The sequence below is a fragment of the Triturus cristatus genome, chromosome 4_1 (genome assembly GCF_964204655.1).
Source record: "Triturus cristatus chromosome 4_1, aTriCri1.1, whole genome shotgun sequence".
NCBI lineage: Eukaryota > Metazoa > Chordata > Amphibia > Caudata > Salamandridae > Triturus > Triturus cristatus.
The window spans coordinates 711,719,861-711,744,277 of NC_140585.1; the positions used below are offsets into that span (position 1 = coordinate 711,719,861).

At 45.0% G+C, this 24,417-nt stretch overlaps 1 protein-coding gene across 3 annotated transcripts in view; it reads left to right on the forward strand.

Moving 5' to 3' along the window:
• The window catches only part of DOCK4 (dedicator of cytokinesis 4), a 1,768,257-nt gene that overhangs the window by 1,068,596 nt on the left and 675,244 nt on the right, over positions 1-24,417 (forward strand). The gene's annotated exons all lie outside the window — the stretch shown is intronic.

The window sequence follows — 24,417 nt, forward strand, 5'->3', positions numbered from 1 at the left end:
TTCGGTTCACGGTAGGGTCGCAACATTATCAGTTTGCAGTTCTTCTGTTCGGTCTTACTTCCGCACCTCGAGTCTTTACAAAGGTGATGGCGGTGGTAGCGGCTCATCTCAGGAGGTCAGGGGTTCCTGTTTTCCCCTACCTGGATGACTGGCTGTTGAAAGCGGAGTCTCCAGAGTTGGTTTTGCGCCACTTGGAGGTAACAGCTAATCTGTTATTCAATTTGGGTGTTTCATAAATGTACCCAAATCTCATCTGGTGCCTTCTCAGCGCAGCCTGTTCATAGGGGCAATACTGAACACTTCTGTGTGTCGAGCATCCCCGCCTCCGCAGAGGATTCTCGACATACAGGAAATCATTCCTTCATTTCACGATGGAGCGGTTGTTCCAGTCCTGAAGGTCCTACGCCTGCTCGGTCTGTTCGCTTCCTGCATTCTGCTGGTCAACCATGCACGCTGGCACATGAGGGCACTCCAGTGGTGCCTCCGCAGGCAGTGGTATCAGCACAACGGAGATCTCAGGGAGAAGGTCAAGATTAACCCTGGGCGTAGTTCGCGTAGTAGCGCTACGCGATGATTGCACAGTGCCGGATGCTTGTCTGCACTGTGCAATCATTGAAAACGGCATCTTGCACAGTGCGAGCTGTCGTTTTCTGCTGCTCGAGTAGATTTTTACTTGAGCGGCAGCTTTCTCAACGCGGATTGGTAGTTTCTCATCGCGAGCGGTCGCGAGCATATGCGCCCACTCGCAATGAGAAACCTGACAGCCCCATGTTGAGAATCTCGCCGGGAGGTTAATTTTCCCCGCTCGCGATCAGCAACTTGATGTTGCTGATCGCGAACAAGGAAAAAGTCTTGCTGGTATGTCATTTTGCTCGCTCGCGGTCGCCAACTTGACGATGAGGATCGCGAGCGAGCAAAAAATGCCAACTACGCTACGCGATTCTGCACTGTGCTACGTTCAATTCGCATAGCGCGAAGTAGCACAAACTACGCAAACTTCGCGAGCGTAGCGTAGTTGTCCGCCCAGGGTTAGTCAAGATCTCCAGAGATGCTGCAGCAGAGCTGATTTGGTGGGGTATGCAGGGCAACCTGTCTCAAGGAAAGCCCTTTCTGCCTCCTCCACCGGTGGCCACAGTGATCACGGATGCTTCCACTCTAGGGTGGGGTGCTCATCTGGGGATCTGGAGGTCGAAGGTTTTTGGTCTCCAGAGGAAAGGTTGCTTCATATCAACCTGCTGGAATTGCGGGCAATTCGTTTGGCACTAAAGGCCTTCCTCCCTTCCCTTCGTGGTCAGTCGATTCAACTCCTGACGGACAACACTACCGCGATGTGGTATATCAACAAACAGGGAGGTGTAGGGTCATTTCGTCTCTGTCGGGAGGCTCTGCGGCTCTGGTCCTGGGCTCAGAACCATCGGATTTGTGTGTTTGCAAATCATCTGGCCGGTGTGCTGAATGTTCGTGCGGACAGTCTCAGTCGGCGTTACTCGGCTTCATCCGGAGGTGGTCCGTCGCATCTTTCAGATGTGGGAGTCTCCTCGGTTGGACCTGTTTGCCACTCACGAGAACGTGCACTGCCTGTTGTTCTGTTGTCTCCAGTATCCAGGTTCTACACCCCCACCTCCAGAGCCTACACCTTCATACCTGGAGATTGAACAGGGCAATCTGAGTTCCTTCTCTCTCCTGCCGGATATAGTGGATGTTATTTTATCGTCCAGGCGACACTCCACTAAGTCTGTTTACTACAGATGGTCCAGATTTGTTAGGTGGTGTGGAGAGAGAGACATTGACCCTTTGAAGGCCCGTTTATCTAATATTTTGGAGTTTTCACTTTCTTTGGCACAACAAGTTTGTGCTGTAGCCACTGTTAAGGGCTATTTGTCGGCTTTTCTATGTTTGCCGGACCAGCCGTCTTTATTTAAGTCCCCATTGTCATGAGGTTCATTAAGGGCCTTACAAATAAGCTCCCTCCCACACCTTTCATTATGCCTCAGTGGGATTTGAATCTCATTCTTACCGTTTTAATGGGTTCTCTGTTTGAGCCTCTTCATACTTGCCCATTGAGGCTTCTTTGTTTTAAAACGGTTTTCTTGATTGCCATTACCTTGGCTAGGAGAGTAAGTGAGCTTCAGGCTCTTAGTTCGAAACCTCCTTTCTTGACTATTCATGCAGATAAGTTGGTTTTAAGGACCAGGGCTGCTTTGCTTCCCAAGGTGGTTACCCCTTTTCATTTGGGACAGTCCATTACTTTACCTACCTTCTATCCTCCCCCTCACCCTTCCAAGGAGGAGGAAAGACTGCAGAGATCGGACAAGAGATCTGAGGCTGGACGATCAGCTCTTTGTGGGCTATGTTGGGAAGATGAAAGGCAAGGCTGTGCACAAGAGGTGGATTATCTTGTGCATCACAATTTGCTACGCCTTGGCCAAGAAGGACCCCCCTGAAGGTATCAGAGCTCATTCCACCAGAGCTAAGTCTACTTCTTCGGCGTTGGCTAAAGGTGTTCCTGTTGTTGACATTTGTAAGGCAGCAACTTGGGCCTCCCTCCACACCTTTGCGAAGCATTACTGCTTGGACTCTGAGGTTAGGAGGGATGGCCATTTTGCTTGTTCTGTTTTGCAAGATTTTGTGATCTAGTCAGGTAGACACCCTCCTCCTGGAGAGGTACGGCTTGGGGAGTCTATTCATAAGGTGAGGAATCCACAGGCAGAAGTATCCATCAGAAGAACAAGTTACTTACCTTCGGTAAACGCTTTGTCTGGTGGATACAGTATCTTCCTGTGGATTCCTCACTGTCCCGCCCACCTCCCCGTTGTCCACCTGTTTCTACCCAAAAATATTTTATCTTAATATGCCTTAATCATGTTGATATTTTAATAATGAAAAATTCTTATTCAGTTGCGATTTCTCTATGTCTTTATTGATTAAATATTTGTGAATTTATATATGTGTATATATTTGGTATGCTATGTTTGCATTTGAAAATGTGTCGGTCTGCCCGTTTGCCTCGGTGGCACGGAAAAAAAGGGTGGAACTGACGTCAGCACGCCCACGCGGTCCTCTTATGGCTCCAATGACGTCATATGGTGTCGCGAGCGGAGCCGTGATATTGTGACTTCCTCGTCGACGTGGGAGAGCTAGGAAAGAATTTCCGGCGGAATGCTGGCGCAGGGGTATTCATAAGGTGAGGAATCCACAGGCAGATACTGTATCCACCAGAAAAAGCGTTACCGATGGTAAGTAACTTGTTCGTTTAACAGTTAGTGTAATGTGCAAATTGTAGAACGCAAAAACTTCAGCCTTTTTGAAGTGTGTGCTTGCCCATGTCTTGAACTGCATGTGGCATAAACCTTGGAAAAAAATGCTCTAACCAGGCTTCGGGAAGGACCCACAGTTTCTGATGCTACTCCGCATCTTCATTGACCACAATGGCATCAAGTGGAAAAAAGGACCTAGTATGAAGACTAAAAAGCTACTACCGGAACAGGAAAGGAGAGGAATTTACAACTGAAGATTTTATGAAACAATATAAGAGACTTAATACTAAAACTGAACTTATAAATGTGCAACTTGAAGGTACTGAAATGCCCTGAAGGCCCCATCTGTGTCTCTCTACAGCTGACAGCCTGCAGTTTGGGATGTTCACCCTTCTTTTCATCAATTTTATCAACAAGCATAGAACTCTGCCTTTTGGGACCTGTGTCAACTGAATGCTGATAAGTTTCTGTTACAGCTGAGCCTCGTGGGAGTTTGACTGTTGACAACATTTAACCTGCTATAATTTATGCTATGCTATGCTACCTCTGTGTTACTTTTATATTTGAGGAATGAAACTTACAGCCTGCTGTTCACAGAAGACTCGCTTCATTCTTCTCCAGAGGAGATGATGGGCAGGATAAGCAGGGCTGGTATCCATGTCCTCCTTCCTCTTCAAAGGAATCTTATAGTGAGAGTCTTTAGAAGAAAGCTTGTGTTTAAGTGGCGATTTAGCATGAATATGTCCTGTATCAGGATTTATATAAATGTTCTTCTGTTTGGGATCCAATTTGGGATGAATAATGTCTAATTTTGGGCAAGAATGTTGTAGAGGCTGTCTTTTGATTTTGGCATCGAAAGTTCGGATGCTGAGTTGGGTTTGCTTTTTTGAGCGGAAGATTTTGGCTCCGAAGCATGCTTCTGTTTCGGCATGGAGGGTTTCGGCACCGAACTGGGTTTGGTCTTGGAACCAAAAGGTTTTGGATCCGAAGAGGATTTTAGCCGATTCTGTCCCGAACCGGAAGGCGTGTGTTTAGGGGGCAGGGGTCTTCAGTACTCATGACACCCTGTCCCGGAGGCACATCTTGAGACTCCAGATCTATCTCAAGCTCCGAATCTGACTCTGGAACAAAGAAGGCCTCTTCTTCTTCTGCCGCTGACGCCTAGATCTCTTAATGTTCTGACTCTTCACCGAAGATATTCGGAGCGTGTTCTATATCTTGGTGCTGTATTTCACGACATCGAGCCCAACGATCGCAAACAGTCTTTTTGGACCAGAACCCTTTACAAGTGTCGCAGTCTTCTTCCTTGATGTGAGTCAGTGCGAGGGTACTTAGCTTGGCATCGAGGACAGAATTTAAATGGAGTCCATTCCATTGACAGAAAGCTGGACTGACGTGGTAACGCCCGAAGGCCGCCCACAAAGTTTTTGATTGAAATTGAAGGATTTGTTGATCAAAATGATATGCGGAGAAGTGTGGAAACGCGTATGAAACCATTCTGTGGAGGGTAGAGTGGATTGCACATTTAGGGGAACCCGAAGAGGGGTTTCGAACTGGAGCACAGCAATACACATCTGAACCCGATGGCGTAAAAAACAATCTAACAATGGAGTCGATGCCCATGCGCACCACCACCGAAAAAAGGAGCCACCCCCGCGACTAGAAAGACCTGCCTCCCCCCCCCAGGAAAACAACCCGCAAACATCCAGACCCAACACCAGACGGCAGGAGCGTGCCAAGCATGTGCATCATCAGCACATATGCCTCGAACGTCTTTTTTTCTCTGTGCATCTCATCCATCTTATTATATTTAACTGCCTCTCTTTCCTCTTCTGCACCTTCTTTTCACTCTTCCCAGAATGCACTTTCTTGCACTTCGCTCATTTCACCACTTCCAAACATACACTGCACTCACTCACATTTAAGCAATTTATTTCCTTTTGCTTTTGCCCTGTAAATATATTGCCATCTGTGCACCCCCTTCACTTACATTTTCACAGAATTGCAATTACAACTGGATTGCGTGACCACTGTTCTGTGTGCTCTGGAGAGAGGCCAACTCACTGACAGGCATTTTGCTTGGGCTTCCGCCTCCGAGCTCTCAATCAAAGCCCCTCATAAACACCTGACACGACTCAAAGTATGCACTGAAAAAAATATAGAAACACAACATGATTAAATAGCTAACTCTTGAGTAAGGCAAGATTAAGTAAAACATGAAATAAGAGAAAAACTAAATTACTGACATGCATTGCCTTAACATTTTTAACACTCACTATACGTATATCATTCCATGTTTTTTGCATTAATATTGTTAAGGACAGGAGGACAGGGCCAGTTTTAATACCATGCAGCAGATAGTTGTCTAATGTAATCACATATCTGTGGCTTTGCACTTGCCTCGGATATTTGGATCAACTTCACAAGGGAACAAGAATTCTGGCCTGCTTGTCTTTTGAACAAATGCAGCAGCTCCACTTCTAACAGGGCTAGCGATGTGCAGCAGGGGCCTGGCAAAGGGTCTCAGCACAATATACATAACAGAAGATTACCATTTTAACACTTGCCATTAATGAGAACAAGGCACCAAAACACACGTGCTTGCATCCACTTCTACGTGTGACAAATGGGAAAAGGGGGGATGTATGCCTATGAATGACGGGCGGCTGCTTTCACGCAGGGATGAAACTCCAACACCCGAAACCATGACGCTGTACGCGTCACTAGCCTATATTGGATACTGCTATAGACTACAATGGTAATGAAGGGCTTTAGAACAGTAAGCCCTGCGTCGTGCGTTACAGTTTAGAAAGTTGATTTACTGCCTGGCTTCCGTCTCCAGAGCAAGGCAGGGCAGGCAGCCTGGGACAGACAGCCCAGACTTAAATACTTCGATTTGTTTAGAGATAAGATTGTATCTTTAAAAAAATCGATATATTTAATATTTGTACAGGACTGTGAATGAATTTCATGGGGACGCAGCCCCAGAGCCCTTATGGAAAATCCGCCCCTGGTCAGATTTACTCCTTTACTGTACCTATCCAGTCGTCTCCTACCCTTTAGACCTAAGCCTGTGGATTGGCATAATAACAGTTTCAGATGGTTGAACGTTCATTATGATGTATAGTGACTATCTTCCTTTTGTTGACTGGTCTCATATTGGTATCCATGTGGCGCAAACCTAACTGAAAGCCAGAGGACAGGGTCCAAAGCAAGACCAGTCAACTTGTGATTGCAGGAGTAGCTAATCCCTAGGAGAGACAGTGGACTGTTACTGCCACACAATATACTGCAACATAAAGAGGTGACACAGAAATTGCCTCTTAAACCAACTTGCAGGGCCCCGGACATCTCAATCCCTACAATGAAGTCCTAAAGTACATTTTACTGAATATTTGAAGTAAATGGTGGCAGTGGAGGGCATATGTAACTATATATTCTATGACAATTCAAAAATATTACTTAAGATTCTAGGAAGCCTGGTAGAGCGTCTACAAAACATTGATGCGTGTATAGCGATATCTTGTTCTTGTACAGCGATACTGAATGCACTAGGGATGAAAAGAATGAGGAGAGACAAAAGGTTATGGGGGCTGAAGTTGAGTCATTGCTCAGCGCATTAGGCTGGAATCTTGAGTAGACCTGACAAGGGCTTGAAAGCGTGGGATTGGGAGAATAGGCTGGTACATGGGATAATGAGGTAGATCAAGCATAGGCGTTTGGCTGCTGGATAGTCGACAATAGAAGGAACAAAGCAAGCGTGATCCTACTCTTTAAATGGGAGAGGTGCAAGGAACGATGGGAGCCAATGTGAAATCTACCACTATAGGTTATTTCTGATACTAAGATCTTTAGCATATTATTCAACAAAATAATCTCAACACAAGTAAAATTAAATCAAAGTAAACACTAGAGCCTCTAGACTTTGTACTGTACATTAAAAACCTGCATTGACAAGGCCTATAGGTCTGTGTTTGATAAGACACGTTAGCACCCTAGAACAAAATACATGGAGGAAGGCATCGGGCAGAGAGGATTATAGTTGTACAGGAGTCCCTAATGCCATTCAGTGCAAGCACTCGAGTGGAGGAGGAAAGAAACAGACAACAGCATGTGGAGAGTGTTGAGTACTCCTTAGGCAGAGCGAGGGCATGATTGACAAAGGCAGTGGATGAAAGAGGTAGGTGGAAGAAAGCCAGTTGTTCAAGCCCTTCAGTGTATATATATATATATATATATATATATATATATATATATATATTACCTACTGGCGGTCGCCAGTAGGTAGTTATAGTTAGGACCACGTTTCCATAGGAAATCCGCAACATTCTATTTTGAATAACTTTGGCGCCGGTCGACGAATCCTCGCGAATTTTTCAAAATAGGTGGGGCGCTACGCTCCGCTCCTACCCTGAAAGTCTCGGGGGGATTCGTCAAGCGGGGGCTGAGATAAAAGGGGGTCCCAAAACGCGTTTTTCCCATGCATTTTTCCATAGGACCTTTAGACACAGCTACAGCCCGAACGGCTGAACAGAATTACTAGAAATTTGGCAGAGAGGTAGTCCTCTGGTCAAGGAAGTGCCTTTTGTAGGTTTGGTGTAAATCTGTTCAGTAGATTCTGAGAAAATAGCCTTTAAATCAATATATATATCTGAGCCAGCTTACGGTGCGCTTACGGTACGCTTACCGTACGCGTACGGTGGCGTGCGCGAGCGCGATTCTGATTGGCTCTTAGATCTTAGTAAACATTCGAATCGGCCGAAACCAGGAAGCGGCGGCCGCCATTTTCTCTCTCGCACTGAGAGTGTGGATTAAAATACAAAGCACAAAAACATGTAAAGGGGCTGTTTGGACAGCTCCAAAACACCTAGCCATGTTGAGGGAGTCCCCAAAGATCCCCCAAGGCCAAAAACTGAATTTTTATTTTTTCGCTAATTTCGCCGATTACGCTTACCGTACGCGTACGGTAAAAAAATATTTAAAAAAAATAAATTATCCACACTCTCCCTACCCCGTGTGCAAATGGTGCCCGAAGTGCACCATTTGTGCATGGCTTATAAGAGATGTGAAAAATGTAAATATTACCTTTCAAAACGAAGTGCATCATATGTCCTCCATGTGCGCACGGTGCGCGAAGCGCATCGTGCGTACATGGCCCATCTAGCGTAACGTGGGCACGCGGTGCGCGTAGCTCACCGCGTGCCCACCGTGCGTGCACGGCACTAACTGCGTAAAGTGGGCGCGCGGTGCGCGAAGCGCACCGCGTGCTCACTGTGCGCGCACGGTGCGCGAAGCGTACCGTGCGCGCACGGAACGAACTGCGTGGGCGCGCACGGCACGAATGGCGTAAAGTAACTTAGCATTTAAAAAACCGTACAAATTCTCTGAAAAAACCATAGGTTTCACACACGTTATAGTTAGTAATTAGCATTTAAAAAACCTTGCAAATTCACTGAAAAAACCATAGGTTTCACACATGTTATAGTTAGCGGAAATTTTACTGATAAAAAACCAATGAAATTCCCCCGTTATAGTTAGTGCAGGCAACTATAACTCACGCGACCGCAATCTTCTGCTGATGACATATGTGTCTTTATGAAAAAAAAATATTTGTAATATATGTATAGCTAAAAATTTATGGAAGAAGACATGGGCAAATAAGTGTCTAAATACAGTATTAGCATCAGCAGAGGATTGCGGTCGCGTGAGTTATAGTTGCCTGCACTAACTATAACGGGGGAATTTCATTGGTTTTTTATCAGTAAAATTTCCGCTAACTATAACATGTGTGAAACCTATGGTTTTTTCAGTGAAAATATACATATATATTACCTACTGGCGGTCGCCAGTAGGTAGTTATAGTTAGGACCCTCTTACCATAGGAAAACTGCAGCATTCTATTTTGAATAACTTTGGCGCCGGTCGACGAATCCTCGCGAAATTTTCAAAATAGGTGGGGCGCTGCGCTCCGCTCCTACCCTGAAAGTCTCGGGGGGATTCGTCAAGCGGGGGCTGAGATAAAAGGGGGGTCCCAAAACGTGTTTTTCCCATGCATTTTTCCATAGGACCTTTAGACACAGCTACAGCCCGAACGGCTGAACGGAGTTCCTTGAAATTTGGCAGAGAGGTAGTCTACAGGTCAAGGAAGTGCCTTTTGTAGGTTTGGTGTAAATCTGTTCAGTAGATTCTGAGAAAATAGCCTTTAAATCAATATATATATCTGAGCCAGCTTACGGTGCGCTTACGGTACGCTTACCGTACGCGTACGGTGGCGTGCGCGAGCGCGATTCTGATTGGCTCTTAGATCTTAGTAAACATTCGAATCGGCCGAAACCAGGAAGCGGCGGCCGCCATTTTCTCTCTCGCACTGAGAGTGTGGATTAAAATACAAAGCACAAAAACATGTAAAGGGGCTGTTTGGACAGCTCCAAAACACCTAGCCATGTTGAGGGAGTCCCCAAAGATCCCCCAAGGCCAAAAACTGAATTTTTATTTTTTCGCTAATTTCGCCGATTACGCTTACCGTACGCGTACGGTAAAAAAATATTAAAAAAAAAAAAATTATCCACACTCTCCCCACCCCGTGTGCAAATGGTGCCCGAAGTGCACCATTTGTGCATGGCTTATAAGAGATGTGAAAAATGTAAATATTACCTTTCAAAACGAAGTGCATCATATGTCCTCCATGTGCGCACGGTGCGCGAAGCGCATCGTGCGTACATGGCCCATCTAGCGTAACGTGGGCACGCGGTGCGCGTAGCTCACCGCGTGCCCACCGTGCGTGCACGGCACTAACTGCGTAAAGTGGGCGCGCGGTGCGCGAAGCGCACCGCGTGCTCACTGTGCGCGCACGGTGCGCGAAGCGTACCGTGCGCGCACGGAACGAACTGCGTTAAGTGGGCGCGCACGCCACGAATGGCGTAAAGTAACTTAGCATTTAAAAAAACGTACAAATTCACTGAAAAAACCATAGGTTTCACACACGTTATAGTTAGTAATTAGCATTTAAAAAACCTTGCAAATTCACTGAAAAAACCATAGGTTTCACACATGTTATAGTTAGCGGAAATTTTACTGATAAAAAACCAATGAAATTCCCCCGTTATAGTTAGTGCAGGCAACTATAACTCACGCGACCGCAATCTTCTGCTGATGACATATGTGTCTTTATGAAAAAAAAATATTTCTAATATATGTATAGCTAAAAATTTATGGAAGAAGACATGGGCAAATAAGTGTCTAAATACAGTATTAGCATCAGCAGAGGATTGCGGTCGCGTGAGTTATAGTTGCCTGCACTAACTATAACGGGGGAATTTCATTGGTTTTTTATCAGTAAAATTTCCGCTAACTATAACATGTGTGAAACCTATGGTTTTTTCAGTGAAAATATACATATATATTACCTACTGGCGGTCGCCAGTAGGTAGTTATAGTTAGGACCCTCTTACCATAGGAAAACTGCAGCATTCTATTTTGAATAACTTTGGCGCCGGTCGACGAATCCTCGCGAAATTTTCAAAATAGGTGGGGCGCTGCGCTCCGCTCCTACCCTGAAAGTCTCGGGGGGATTCGTCAAGCGGGGGCTGAGATAAAAGGGGGGTCCCAAAACGTGTTTTTCCCATGCATTTTTCCATAGGACCTTTAGACACAGCTACAGCCCGAACGGCTGAACGGAGTTCCTTGAAATTTGGCAGAGAGGTAGTCTACAGGTCAAGGAAGTGCCTTTTGTAGGTTTGGTGTAAATCTGTTCAGTAGATTCTGAGAAAATAGTCTTTAAATCAATATATATATCTGAGCCAGCTTACGGTGCGCTTACGGTGCGCTTACCGTACGCGTACGGTGACGTGCGCGAGCGCGATTCTGATTGGCTGTTAGATCTAAGTAAACATTCGACTCGGTCGAAACCAGGAAGCGGCGGCCGCCATTTTCTCTCTCGCACTCTGAGTGGGGCAGCAAAAATAAAGCCAAAAAATGTCTAAAGGGGCAGTATATTGAGATCATAACCACCCAGCATTGATATAGGGGTCTCCAAACAACCCCCAAGGCCCAAAAAATTTTTATTTATTTTTTTCGAAAAATCGCCGATTACGCTTACCGTACGCGTACGGTAAAACAATTTTTTTTAAAAAAATTATCCACACTCTCCCCACCCCGTGTGCAAATGGTGCCCGAAGTGCACCATTTGTGCATGGCATATGTCACCTGTGAAATTAATAAAGAATACATTTCACAACGATGCGCATAATATGTCCCCCATGTGCTCACGGTGCGCGAAGCGCATCGTGCGTACATGGCCCATCCCGCATAACGTGGGCACGCGGTGCGCACAGCGCACCGCGTGACCACCGTGCGTGCACGGCACTAACTGCGTAAAGTGGGCGCGCACCGTGCGCGAAGCGCACCGTGCGCGCACGGAACGAACTGCGTTAACTGGGCGCGCACGCCACGAATGGCGTAAAGTAACTTAGCATTTAAAAAAACGTACAAATTCACTGAAAAAACCATAGGTTTCACACACGTTATAGTTAAGAATTAGCATTTAAAAAACCTTGCAAATTCACTGAAAAAACCATAGGTTTCACACAAGTTATAGTTAGCTGTACATTTCACTCGTAAAAAACCAATGAAATTCCCCCGTTATAGTTAGTGCAGGCAACTATAACTCACGCGACCGCAATCCTCTGCTGATGACATATGTGTCTTTATGAAAAAAAAATATTTGTAATATATGTATAGCTAAAATTTAATGGAAGAAGACATGGGCAAATAAGTGTCTAAATACAGTATTAGCATCAGCAGAGGATTGCGGTCACGTGAGTTATAGTTGCCTGCACTAACTATAACGGGGGAATTTCATTGGTTTTTTACGAGTGAAATGTACAGCTAACTATAACTTGTGTGAAACCTATGGTTTTTTCAGTGATATATATATATATGTATTTGTTTGATGTTTTCATTTGATTTTAAAATATGGGTAACATACAGCATAGACGTGCTTGGAAGATTACAACTGGGTGCAGGTATACCTTGGTAGCTATAATCTGAGTTTATCATACAGTTAGTCATTTTTATTGCACGGTCCCTTTTGGTCACTGAGTGCCTTTTCTTGGTTTGGTGAAAATTGGTTACTCCAGTATTGGAACTTTCATAGATTCCCATTGCTTGTATCATTCCCCGTCGTCGAGATGGGAGTCCCTGTAAATAAAAAAAAAATACCATAGAAATAGGTACAAAAAAAAAGAATAAGGCCTAGACCTCATCTTGTTTTGTGGCATATCCACCTCTTTTTGTAAAAGAGACCAAATAAAAGGAACAGCCAATCAGAACAGCCTCACCCATAGAACCTTCCTGAGAGAGCCTCAGATTTTCTACCGCACGTTGTGCAAGGGAGTCTCCACTGAGCTCTGCTCAGTTGTCTTCAATTTATTCCTTAAATTTCAACCTGATCTTTCACTTCAACTCTTCACTTCAAGTTCAACATGTCAGACACGGAGAAGAAGGCTCTTTTCAAAGCTTGTGCCACCTACTCTAAGAAGAGACTTTATGTGGAGGACAAACATAAAGACTGTATTTATTGTTTGTATCCTGACCACAAAGCTACTGACTGCAAAATCTGTCGGACCTTCTCCACCAAGACTTTGCGGGACCATGGGGGACGTCTGCTCACTTGGCTTCAGAAACTAAAATCACGGAAATATCCTGTCTCCAGTGACAGTGATGATGCTTAATCAGCTACTTCATCGAGAAGGTCTCAAAAAAGGGGTAGGTCTTCACCTTCTACTTCTTCAGACCCACCTTCAAAAGCCTTACAAAAGACCTCTCATATGTCTGACAGGCATAGTCCCATCAAATCTCACTGAGGTGTAAAGGAGAGGGAAGGACATGTCCCAGAAGTGGCACCTGAAAAGAAGACAAGCTATGTGCCTTCTACTTGTTCTCCTCCTTCTGAGAAGTCTAAAACCTTTAAAAAAAACAGCTTCTGTCCCACCTGATGGTAAAGCTGAGAGAAAAGTTGGCTCGTCGACGACAACATCGATTCCTTCGCTGACTACTTCAAAAACTTTACCGGCGTCTACTGTGGCTCCTTCGACGGGCTCGTCGACGAGAGTTTCCTCGTCTCCATCAGCTTTGAAGGGATCGGCGTCGACGGCGACGCCATGCGCAGATGTCCAATTTACCCTGTCATCAACATCTACTCTGACGACGTCCATGTCGACGAGGATGACGACGGTGATGGTGTCGACGGCAACCACATCGACGACAGCAGCTTCCAGCTTGATCATGACGACGGTCCCATCGACGGTGGCCCTCGCCTCGTCGACGACTCAAACATCGGCAGCGGCGGCTCCGTCGACGACCTTGTCGACGATACAAAATGTGGCAATTTTGATACGGAGATGTCGCATTACACCAGAGATGACGTCTCCCCGAAAAGTGACACCTCTGCCTCCAGCTTTCCTTTTAGAAGAGGAGTTATCGGAGGACGATGACGGTACTTACGGTGCTGCTGTTAGCCCATCACATTTACATGTCAAATATCAAGACTCTGACTCAGATGAGTACTACATGGAGCAGCAACAATATGAGCAACAATTAAGGTCTCGGGAGCAATATCAACAGGAGATGGTCTGTATGCCATCTTCCCTCATTATGGACTTGCAGTTCATGCTTTCTGATTACAGAAGAAGATTTCCTACACAATCTCCTGCCCAGGAAACTGTGCAAGTGCCTCCTATTCCACTTGCTCATCCGGTTACACCTCAGCTTCCTCCTCAAACTTCGTTGCCGGAGTTACCTGAACCGCTACAAACGGTGGTTACTGTCCAGGATGATACATTCGATGATGACCAGGGGACAACAACTATTCCGGATCCTGTTAAGGAATGGGATGAGTACATTATTCCGGATCCCGCCTCTCCCGTTCCGGAACAGGCAGATTCCCCTCCTGCAGATATTGGGGGCTTTCCTAATCTAATGGAGAGAGCTTCTAAGCGTTTCGATCTGCCCATTCAATCTGTGCAGTCAGAATGTTTCTTATATGACTTTAAAGAACCATACATAAAGTCAGTCCGCTCTTTCCCTATCGTGGGTCACGTCTGGGATGAAGGGCTAAAGGTTATGAATTCGCCTGCCACAGTCCTACCTGTCCTTCTTCATCTGGAAAAGAAGTACAAAGCCCCAGAGGATAGCCCCGCTTGTCTTGTCAGCCAGCCTAAACCGGATTCCGTAATTTCTCAAGCGGCCCAGAGAAAGTCTAAAAATCCTGTGGCCCCTCTCACTACACCACCGGATAAAGAGGGCAGGCGGTTGGATAATGCTGGGAAGAGGTTCTCTTCTATGTCTATCCTCCTTGTCAGAGTAGCCAGCGCCTTGAGAATTCTCAGAAGGTATGATCGCCAGATGTGGTGTGATCTGTCTCCTTATCTGGACCAGCTGCCGGAAGAATCTAAAGTGGAAGCTAAGAAGATCCTCCAAGAGGGTGAGAGAACATCTTCGGAGATAGACTGCGCAATGGATATTGCTACTACAGCTTTCTGTTCCCTAGCGGGGGCAGCAGTCCTTCGGCTCCAAGGCTGGCTTCGTGCCACTTGGTTCCGGCCTGAAGTCCAAAATAAGATCTTGGACCTTCCCTTTGATGGTGAGGCACTCTTTGGGAAGCACATTGATGATGCGCTGCAGGATATAAAAAAGGACACGTAAACTGCAAAATCCCTTGGGAATCTTCAATACCGCAAGGTCCCCTTCCATAGAGATAGGGGTAGAGGCTTTCCCTCCTACAGAGGCAGATATCAGCAGCAGCGCTATTCCTCTTACTCGCAGCCTTCGCAATCATACCGGCCACAATATTCTCAGCAACAAGGCCAGTCGTCTTCTTTCTCTCGTTCATCATCTAGAGGACGACAAGGGCACCAGGGGAGGGATTCCTATAGATGCCAGTAGCGGCTTCCTGGCTCTTCCTACTGTTCCTTTGTCCCCTGTAACACTAGTGGGGGGCAGGATATCTCAATACTTCCACAACTGGCAACTAATAACATCAGATCGATGGGTTCCTAATATATTTCTGTCAGGCCATACTCTGGAGTTTCAATATCAACCACCATCCAATGCCCCTCGCGCCAACGAAACCAAACATCTACATCTTCTCCGTCTGGAGGCACACCAACTACTCCTCAAAGGAGCGATAGAACCAGTCCCTCAATCCCAACGGGGAGAAGGATTCTATTCCCGGTTCTTTCTTGTTCAAAAGACCGTAGAAAAATGGCGCCCTATTTTAGACCTGAGGGAGCTAAACACCTATCTCATCAAGCTCTCATTTTGGATGGTCACCTTACAGGACATTTTGTGACTCCTCAATCAGGGAGATTACATGGCCACTCTGGACCTCGAGGACGCATACTTTCATTTCCCCATCCACCCTGCCCACAGGAAGTTTTTACGCTTTACACTAGCCAAGAGCCACTTTCAATTCAAGGTCCGGCCTCCCGGACTCAGATCCGCTCGCGGATTTTCACAAAGGTCCTAGCCCCTGTCGCAGCATTTCTCAGGAAACAGAAGCTCCAGGTCTTACCTTACCTGAACGACTGGTTGCTGAAAGCCTCGTATCATCACGCTGCGGAAGAGGACATGCAGACAGCTCTTCCGTCATCTGGGGCTCCAGTTCAACACAGAAAAGTCAGTCCTGTGCCCGTCCAAGTCGGTCTGGTTCTTGGGTGCCATTCTGGACACATCTTGCTGCAAAGCGTTTCCTTCAAAGGAAAGGCAAACAAAGCTGATAACCTCTGCTCGTCGGTTGCAACGAAGAGGGTCACTTTCAGTTTGCCTCTACAAGTCCCTTCTGGGATCAATTTCGTCCTGCATTCCTTTAATTCCCCATGGCAGGTTGCGAATGCGCCCCCTTTAAGAACAACTAAATTTGCAGTGGCGCCAGGCAGAAGGCTCTTTCGAAGACAAGATCACAAACACTCAGCCTATGAAAGAGGCTGCATCATGATGGACGATCAAGGACCATATCTCTCAGGGTCTCACCATCAGGGTCACCCCAGCTCCTCTAATAATAACAGACGCCTCACTAGAAGGCTGGGGAGCAGTCTTACAAGACCCTCAGGTAAGCGGTCGCTGGCTGCCCCAGCATCGCCTACTCCACATCAATCTGTTGGAGCTCAGGGCGATTCATCTAGCCTTGCAGGCCTTCCTTCCACGGATTCAACGATCCTCTGTCCTGGTCCGTACGGACAACACAACGGCCATGCATTATGTAAACAAGCAGGGAGGTACAAGGTCTCGTCAGCTATCCAAAGAGGCTCAGGAAATTTGGGAATGGGCAAAACAGCAGGAGGTATCGCTGTCAGCAGAACATCTTCCAGGTGCCCTCAACAGAACAGCGGACACGCTTAGTTGCCTAAAATCAGTGGGAATTAGACCACAACATTCTGAAAGAGATTTTCAGTCTCTGGGGCACTCCGCCCATAGATCTCTTTGCCACTCCAGAGAACAAAAAATGCCGGCTCTACGCAAGAGGCATCACCATTTGGGATCGTTGGGTATGCACTTTTGATGGCCTGGTCAGGCGCCTTTGTTTATGCTTTTCCTCCGATCCCACTAATTCCCAGACTTCTCCGGAAGCTCAAGGCGGAACCCTGCAGAATGATTCTGGTGGCCCCGGCCTGGCCTCACCAGTTTTGGTTTATGGAGCTTCTTCTACTCTCCTTGGAACGTCCAGTTCATCTGCGCCCAATTCTTTCCCTGCTGACGATGTCCCAGGGTGAGGTGGTACACCCGAATCCGAGAACTCTTCAGTTATCAGTGAGGCTCCTGAGCACCGAGAATTTCAAGATCTGAATATCTCGTCAGAATGTAGAGAGGTGCTTGCTCAAGCTCGAGCCCCGAGTACAAATAAGACGTATCGCTTAAAATGGAAGCGTTTCTGCCTTTGGTGACGGCAAGAAAATATTCACCCTTACTCTTCTGCTCCTCATCAGATTTTGCCGTACATTCTGGCATTGGCTAAATCAGGTCTCGCTCATTCTTCTATCAAAGTGCACCTTGCGGCCATCTCTAAGTTCAGACGGACTTCCTCTGGACCTTCCCTCTGGTCGAGAAGGATTCTGAAGCAATTTCTTAAAAGACTATTTAGAGTTTTCCCGCTAGTTAGGCCTCCACCGCCTCTGTGGCAGCTTAACTTAGTTCTTACTCAACTCATGAGGCCGCCTTTTGAACCGATTCATAGGGCGGACCTTAAATTCCTCTTATGGAAAGTGGCCTTCCTTCTCGCCTTAACATCTGCCAGAAGGGTAGGTGAACTGCACGCTCACTATTCAAGAGCCGTTCTTACAGTTTAAAATAGAGACTTTTATTCTGAGAACGAATCCCAACTTTATCCCGAATGTGCCTTCAGACTTTCACTTGAATTAACCAGTTATTCTCAAATCCTTTTTTCCTCGACCCACTACTCCAGCGGAGAGGGCTCTACACTCTCTGGACGTTCAAAGATGTCTGAAATGTTACCTTCAACGTACCAAAGACTTCTGAAGATCAACACAGCTCTTTGTGGCTTTCAGTGCTCCTTGCAAAGGTTTCCCTCTGTCAAAGCAGGGTATTGCTCGATGGATTGCCAGCGCGATCCAATTTTGTCACCAAGCAGCTGGCAAGCCCCTGGATTGCGGGTCTGGGCGCACTCTACGAAAGCTATGTCTTCTTCAGTTGCTCTCTTCGCCGGAGTGCCTATCAAGGACATTTGCAGAGCAGCGACATGGAGCAGTGCCCACACCTTCACAAGGCATTACTGCTTGGACTCCTCCGTGCGTAGTGACGCTGCAGTGGGACAGGCAGTCCTGATGAACCTCTTTCAATGAGTGGTGAGCTTTCCCTTCTAACCCTCCTTCCTTTTTATTGGCTATTAGCACATTTTGCAAGTCTAGATTTTCAATTACTGTTCTATTGCCAATTCTCTATGGATAACTTGTATCTCTACTGAATGTGATGCATCTTGCAAGGTTTTATAACATTGTATTTTTACACAAAATGTGCGTTCTGACTGCTAGCTATTCTGATACAAGCAATGGGAATCTATGAAAGTTCCAATACTGGAGTAAGAAAACAAGTTACTTACCTGTAACTTTGGTTCTCCGGTATTGGTAACTTTCATAGATTCCCATGCGCCCACCCTCCTCCCATGGGAAAGCTGAGCCCTCAGCATCTTCTATTATACGGTTACACAACGGCTACAAAAATCTGAGGCTCTGAGGCTCTCTCAGAAAGGTTCTATGGGGTGAGGCTGTTCTGATTGGCTGTTCATTTTATTTGGTCTCTTTTACAAAAAGAGGTGGATATGCTACAAAATGATTATTCTTTTTCTGTACCTATTTCTATGGTATGTTTTTTTTATTTACTGGGTACTCCCATCTCGACGACGGGGAATGATACAAGAAATGGGAATCTATGAAAGTTAACAATACTGGAGAACCAAAGTTACAGGTCAGTAACTTGTTTTCTTTTACCATTTTGGAGCTGCAGTGCAAAATGTGAGTACCCACTGCATTTATAAAAGTCTATATTTTTTTCTAAAACTTTGCCAATTTCTTACCGTACATTTGCAGTTATTTATGCATGTGCAGTTTGAGAGATAACTGCATACGTTTGTGAACCTTAAATGAAATGGAACACATATTTAAATGGGGTATCAGAGACCCGAGGTCTTAGCCGTCAAAGCCCATGCATTGGTGGAGCCAAGTAACAGGCCCCTGGCAAACCTAACTCTATGGGACCTATGAATTTCATATTTTACAAGATTTTCCTTTTTTTCATTATTTGCAAACATAATGAAAATATGCCGCGGGGACAGAGGACACACATTCAAAAGACAGTAAAGTCCACACCTTTGCAGAACCTAGTAATGTCACCTAACTTCACCTCATCCCTCAGTAGAACATGAATTTTCAGTTTTCATAAAACTGAGTGACCTTTTGTGATGTTCAGGAAAATTTAACAAAAAAAAAGTCTCACAGCACCCTCTCTGACATCAACATGGTGAGAGAATACGATTTCAGACATTACAAATCCACTCACACACCAGACATCACATTGTAACTGGGGATGTGGCTGTGTCCCCCTTCACAACAGAAAAATCCCTGCAAGTTTCTAAATACAGTAGAGAGTCTTCCTACAGGGTGGCGGAAGGACTGACCCTGCTCTTCAGACATGAATAATTATGAAAAATAATGGGGTGACCCTGTGTCCCTCAGAACCTGGGTATTTGTATTATATGGCTACAATGGTTCTGTCGGGTAAATACAATTGCTTTGCGATGTTCACAATATAAATACATTACATGTAACATGTATCCATGATTCAGGAAGAGAAAAGAACAACACCCAAGCGAAAGTTTCAATCAATATTTTAAGAAGTAACAAATAAATTGGGCTACAATGGTACAATTGAAAGAATTGTGAGAGGGGTGACATGTAGAAGTAAATACAGACAATACACTTAGTACACTTGGTATAACAAATAAAGGAATAGTTGGGAAAGTGCGATTTTTGGTAAAGTCCATATGATTGATCGCATACGCCTCCTGTTCATATGTGAATAGGCTTTTGAACTGAGACGTTGCGTAGACTCTTAGTATGCGTCGACGTTTCGACCCTATGTAAGGCGAAAACATTTTTAATAAGCTTCACGGCGGGTCTTCTTCGGGACGCAGGAGTGTATGTAGCCTGCGGAGTAAAATAACTTTTTTAAAGGGTGTGTGCTAATGCGAACAAGTAATTAAATCAGTGTTCAGAAAGGTAATGATGCTTACTCTGCGCAAGAGTCCTTGATCACTGCGCGTGTATTATGCTTCTATTTCCAAAAAACGGGCTCGATTTATGTTTGACCTGTGGGGTAATAATATCAAATATCAATGAAGTGACAGCTATTTACAAGGACCGGACAAACTATGGGCTTTAACCAAGCTCCGACAAATAAATCAGGCTTTGTGCAAGTACATATGTGGCTCAGTGTATAAATAAAGAAGCTCCCCAGAAACAATTGCTCTGAACATGAGGATAACATAGAGGTACTAGCACGTCTCTAAGCAATTAATTCCTTCATGCCAGTGAGGTGATTTAGCTGAAGCAAAAAAGAGAGGGATTTGAAGCCGAGCCTGTTTGGAAAGAAGGTCAAAAGCCAGGTGGTTGTCTATTTCAAAGCGAAAGTGAGGGATTTAAAGAGGAGCCTGTTTAAAAGGAAGTCAAAGGACAGCTTAATAATTGCTGTTTGTCTATTCATGCCAGTCGGGTGATTTAAAAGTGAGGCATTTCATAAAGAGCTTGTTCGGAGGTAAATAATTGCTGTATTAAATAAGGCCCCTAATTGTTAATGATAGTTCCATTTCAGATCATGATGCTGCTAGATTGAACCTCTGTGACTGTGAGATGGTAGAGAGATCTATAGAGGCTAAGGATTATTTCCAAGAAGCTAGCAAAGCAAGGTTGGCTATGTATTATATGTGGAACTTGTCATGGGTGGTATGTAGCTTGTCGTTTTTTACTTTCATTGTATACAGACCTCTAGAGTGACTAGCCTAGTGTGAGAAACTGGGTTATTAGTCCAGTGGCGCTATTACCCACCTTCAGTAATAAACAAAGTCCTTCTCAGGGTGAATCCTCAAAGTCACTAAATTAACCAGAGCTCATGCCCCAGTAGCTATAGCACAGAGCAGAGGCTTTACTTAGGGCAATGTGTAAAGCTTTTATGCAGTACCAACACAGTAATAAAGTCAAAACGCAACACAAAAAATCCCAGACCAAATAATAAAAATAGAGTACATTTCAATAAATAAAATGGCACTAAAACGACAAAAATTAAATAAGGAGATTCAGAGATATGAATTTTTAAAGGTTTAAATAGTAGTGTCTAAAAGTGTTATGCACCGATCCTGATCAACTGGTCACAGTAGACTGGGATCTAAGCGCAATTTGAGGCTGACCGTGATGGAACCTGGGTCAGACTCGGGGACCAAAATCGACCTGGTTGGAGGACTTAACTTGCGATTTATTCTCAAAAATGGAAGTCCAAAACCTTCAGCGGAGCAAGGCAGTAGGCTTGTAGCCGTGGAGGGCTCCGTGATGTTGAATGTGGTCCTGGAGAAGTTATTGTTATTTGGTTAAAAGCTCCAAGCGGGATAAATTAGAATTTGTCGCCCAGGAAAGGTCCTTTGCCGGCCGGATACTTCTGGTTCTTCACCCAGGCAAAATGTCTTTATTTGCACTCAGTGAATCTTTTTGACCGTTTGGGTCCTCCAGTGGGTTAAGGCTGTGTGTGTATATATATATGTGTATATTCACTGAAAAAACCATAGGTTTCAGGTATGTTATAGTTAGGAATTAGCATTTAAAAAACCTTAGATATTTACTGAAAAAACCATAGGTTTCAGAGGCGTTATAGTTAGCTGGACTTTTCACTCGTACAAAACCATTGAAATTCCCCCGTTATAGTTAGTTCAGCTAACTATAACTCGCGCGCCCGCAATGCTCTGCTGATGATGTCACATATTACATCACTCATGACATGGTCAGTGACATCACTCATGACATCACAAATGACATCACTCATGACATCATCCAGTGAATGTGTGTTTTTCTGAAAATGACATGTTTTATATATGTATATCTCAAGGTTGATGGAAGAATAAATGGGTATATAAGTGTCTAAATGGATGATTTGTTTTTGAAAAATTGATTGTATAACTGACTGATTAAGTATATCTTAGTGAATACATGGCTTAGTGAGTAATGTTTAAATATGTAAATGTCTGTATCAGTCTCTCACTTTGTGTATAAGTGGCTGCATGGGTTGGTGAGTAGCTACATGAGTGTCTATATAGTTTATTAGTTGGTTTTTTGAGTATCAGTATGAGTGAGTGTCTGTATGGTTCGGTGGGGGGTATTACATAGTGCATAGGTGGATGAATGAGTGACTCACTGTTTGTATGTGTTGAAGACAGCATGTGTGCAGGACTGTATCGGTGGACGAGTGTGTGCATGGGTGTGTTAGTGAGTGAATGACTGTCTCAATAGTGTCTTTATGAGTAACTACATATGTTTTAAACTAGTATATGTGACTATTGGTGTATATAAGTGAGTATATGTGAGAGTGAGAGATTGAAAGAGTTCCTGTATGAATAAGTATGTGTTTCTATAAGTAATTGTTTAAAAGACTAAGTATGTGTAAGTTTCTGTAGAAGTAAGTGTGGTGGTACGAGTATAACTGTATATGCAAGTAAATGGATGTTTGATTCTTTATTAGCATGAGTGACTATGTGTGTGAGTAATTCTATGGATGAGTAGCATTGTATAACAGGATGTATAGGTGTATGAGTACATATGATGAGTGAGTACATGTATGAGTGACTGTATAGGACTGTTGGTAAATGAGTGGATGTGTATGTGGATCTTAGAATTACTGAATAGGTTGTTGTAACTGGTATTGGTATGTCCATTATTTTGAAAATGTTCGTTTCTATTTTTGTATGTGTGTATCAAAGGTTATATTAGGGGGAGAGCAGGTCTGCCACTCTATCACAAGGATGTGATGTCATTTGAGATGTCATCAGTGATGTCATGAGTGATGTCACTGACCATGTCATGAGTGATGTAATATGTGACGTCATCAGCAGTGCATTGCGGGCGCGCGAGCTATAGTTAGCTGAACTAACTATAACAGGGGAATTTCAATGGTTTTGTACGAGTGAAAAATCCAGCTAACTATAACGCCCCTGAAACCTATGGTTTTTTCAATAAATTTCTACGGTCTTTTAAATGCTAATTCCTAACTATAATGTGCCTGAAACCTATGGTTTTTTCAGATAATTTCAAAGGTTTTTTAAATGCTAATTTCTAACTATGCCTACAGAGATAGGACATGTGAAGAAAGAAGAAAAACTGCCTCTTAAAACACGCCACAGGGCGTGTTTGCACACGTCACCTCAGGCCCCGTCCCCTCCCTTCCCCACTGTGTAAACACGCCCTGTGGCCGTTTTAAGTTGGGAGATTAAGTCCCCTTGATTCCTGAGGGTCCCTAGGGTCCAACTAGACCACTAGGTACCGCCAGTAAGCGCCACAAAGCTGTGTTGCAGAGAGATGTAAAAAGGGGCACGGCCTAGACCACCTCTCTGCAACGCAGCACAGTGGCGCTTACTGGCAGTACCTGGTGGGCTAGTTGGCCCCCAGGGTCCCTCAGGATTGAAGGGTAATTATTTCCCCAACTTACAACTGTCCAGGGGGCGCGTTTGCAGAGTGCTGCAAGGAGGGGGCGTGGCCTCCGGCGCGATGCCGGCCTTTTATTTATTTTATTTTTTCAAGAAGGAGGGCTGTGTGGCCCCACTTATTTTTTCTAAATTATTGGCCCTGGGGACCCCATTCCCCAGGGCCTGCACCCTAATTTTTTTGTTGAAAAAAATACATTTGGCCCTCCCAAGGCCTTAATCGGCCCCGGGGACCCCAACCCCCGGGTCATGGCCTTTAAAAAAAAAATTATTTAGGAGGGGGGCTGCGTTGTCCCCCTCCTCAGGCCACTTATGGCTCCGGGGACCCCATCCCCCGGGCCCGGCCTTTGTTTTTTATTATTTAAAAAAAATATATATTTATAGAAACATCTAGGACATGCTGGACAAACGGTATGTACCTATCACCATGACGATTTGTGTGATATTCATTAAAAGGCGACTATGCATACAATGAATCCACGCGGAATGTATTTACACCGCTAGTGAAGCTCTGACGTGTCTGACACCCTACCGTGCCTAATCCCGGCGCCCCCGCCGGTGGGTACTCTCCAAGAAGACACCCTTGTCGTTTATTTATACAAACATGGGTAGCTATTGACGGGCACATTTAATACACACGCACACCAAGCCATTCAAAGGGGATTCGACAAAAATTCGAAAAAACTATGCAAGAAACCCCCCTCACGGTTAATAAAACACACATCCACCGCCGGATGTGTAATACTTTTTATTTTACTCTCTGGAAAGGAGACGAACCTCACATGAGAGTCACAGCGTGCTCCTGGCTGAGCCCAATGCTGTGTTACACCCACCAGTGCCCGCCGAGTGCCACAAAACCTCTGTGTTGTATTCCACCAGCTAGTGCGTATGCTATGACACTCTCTAGCCCAT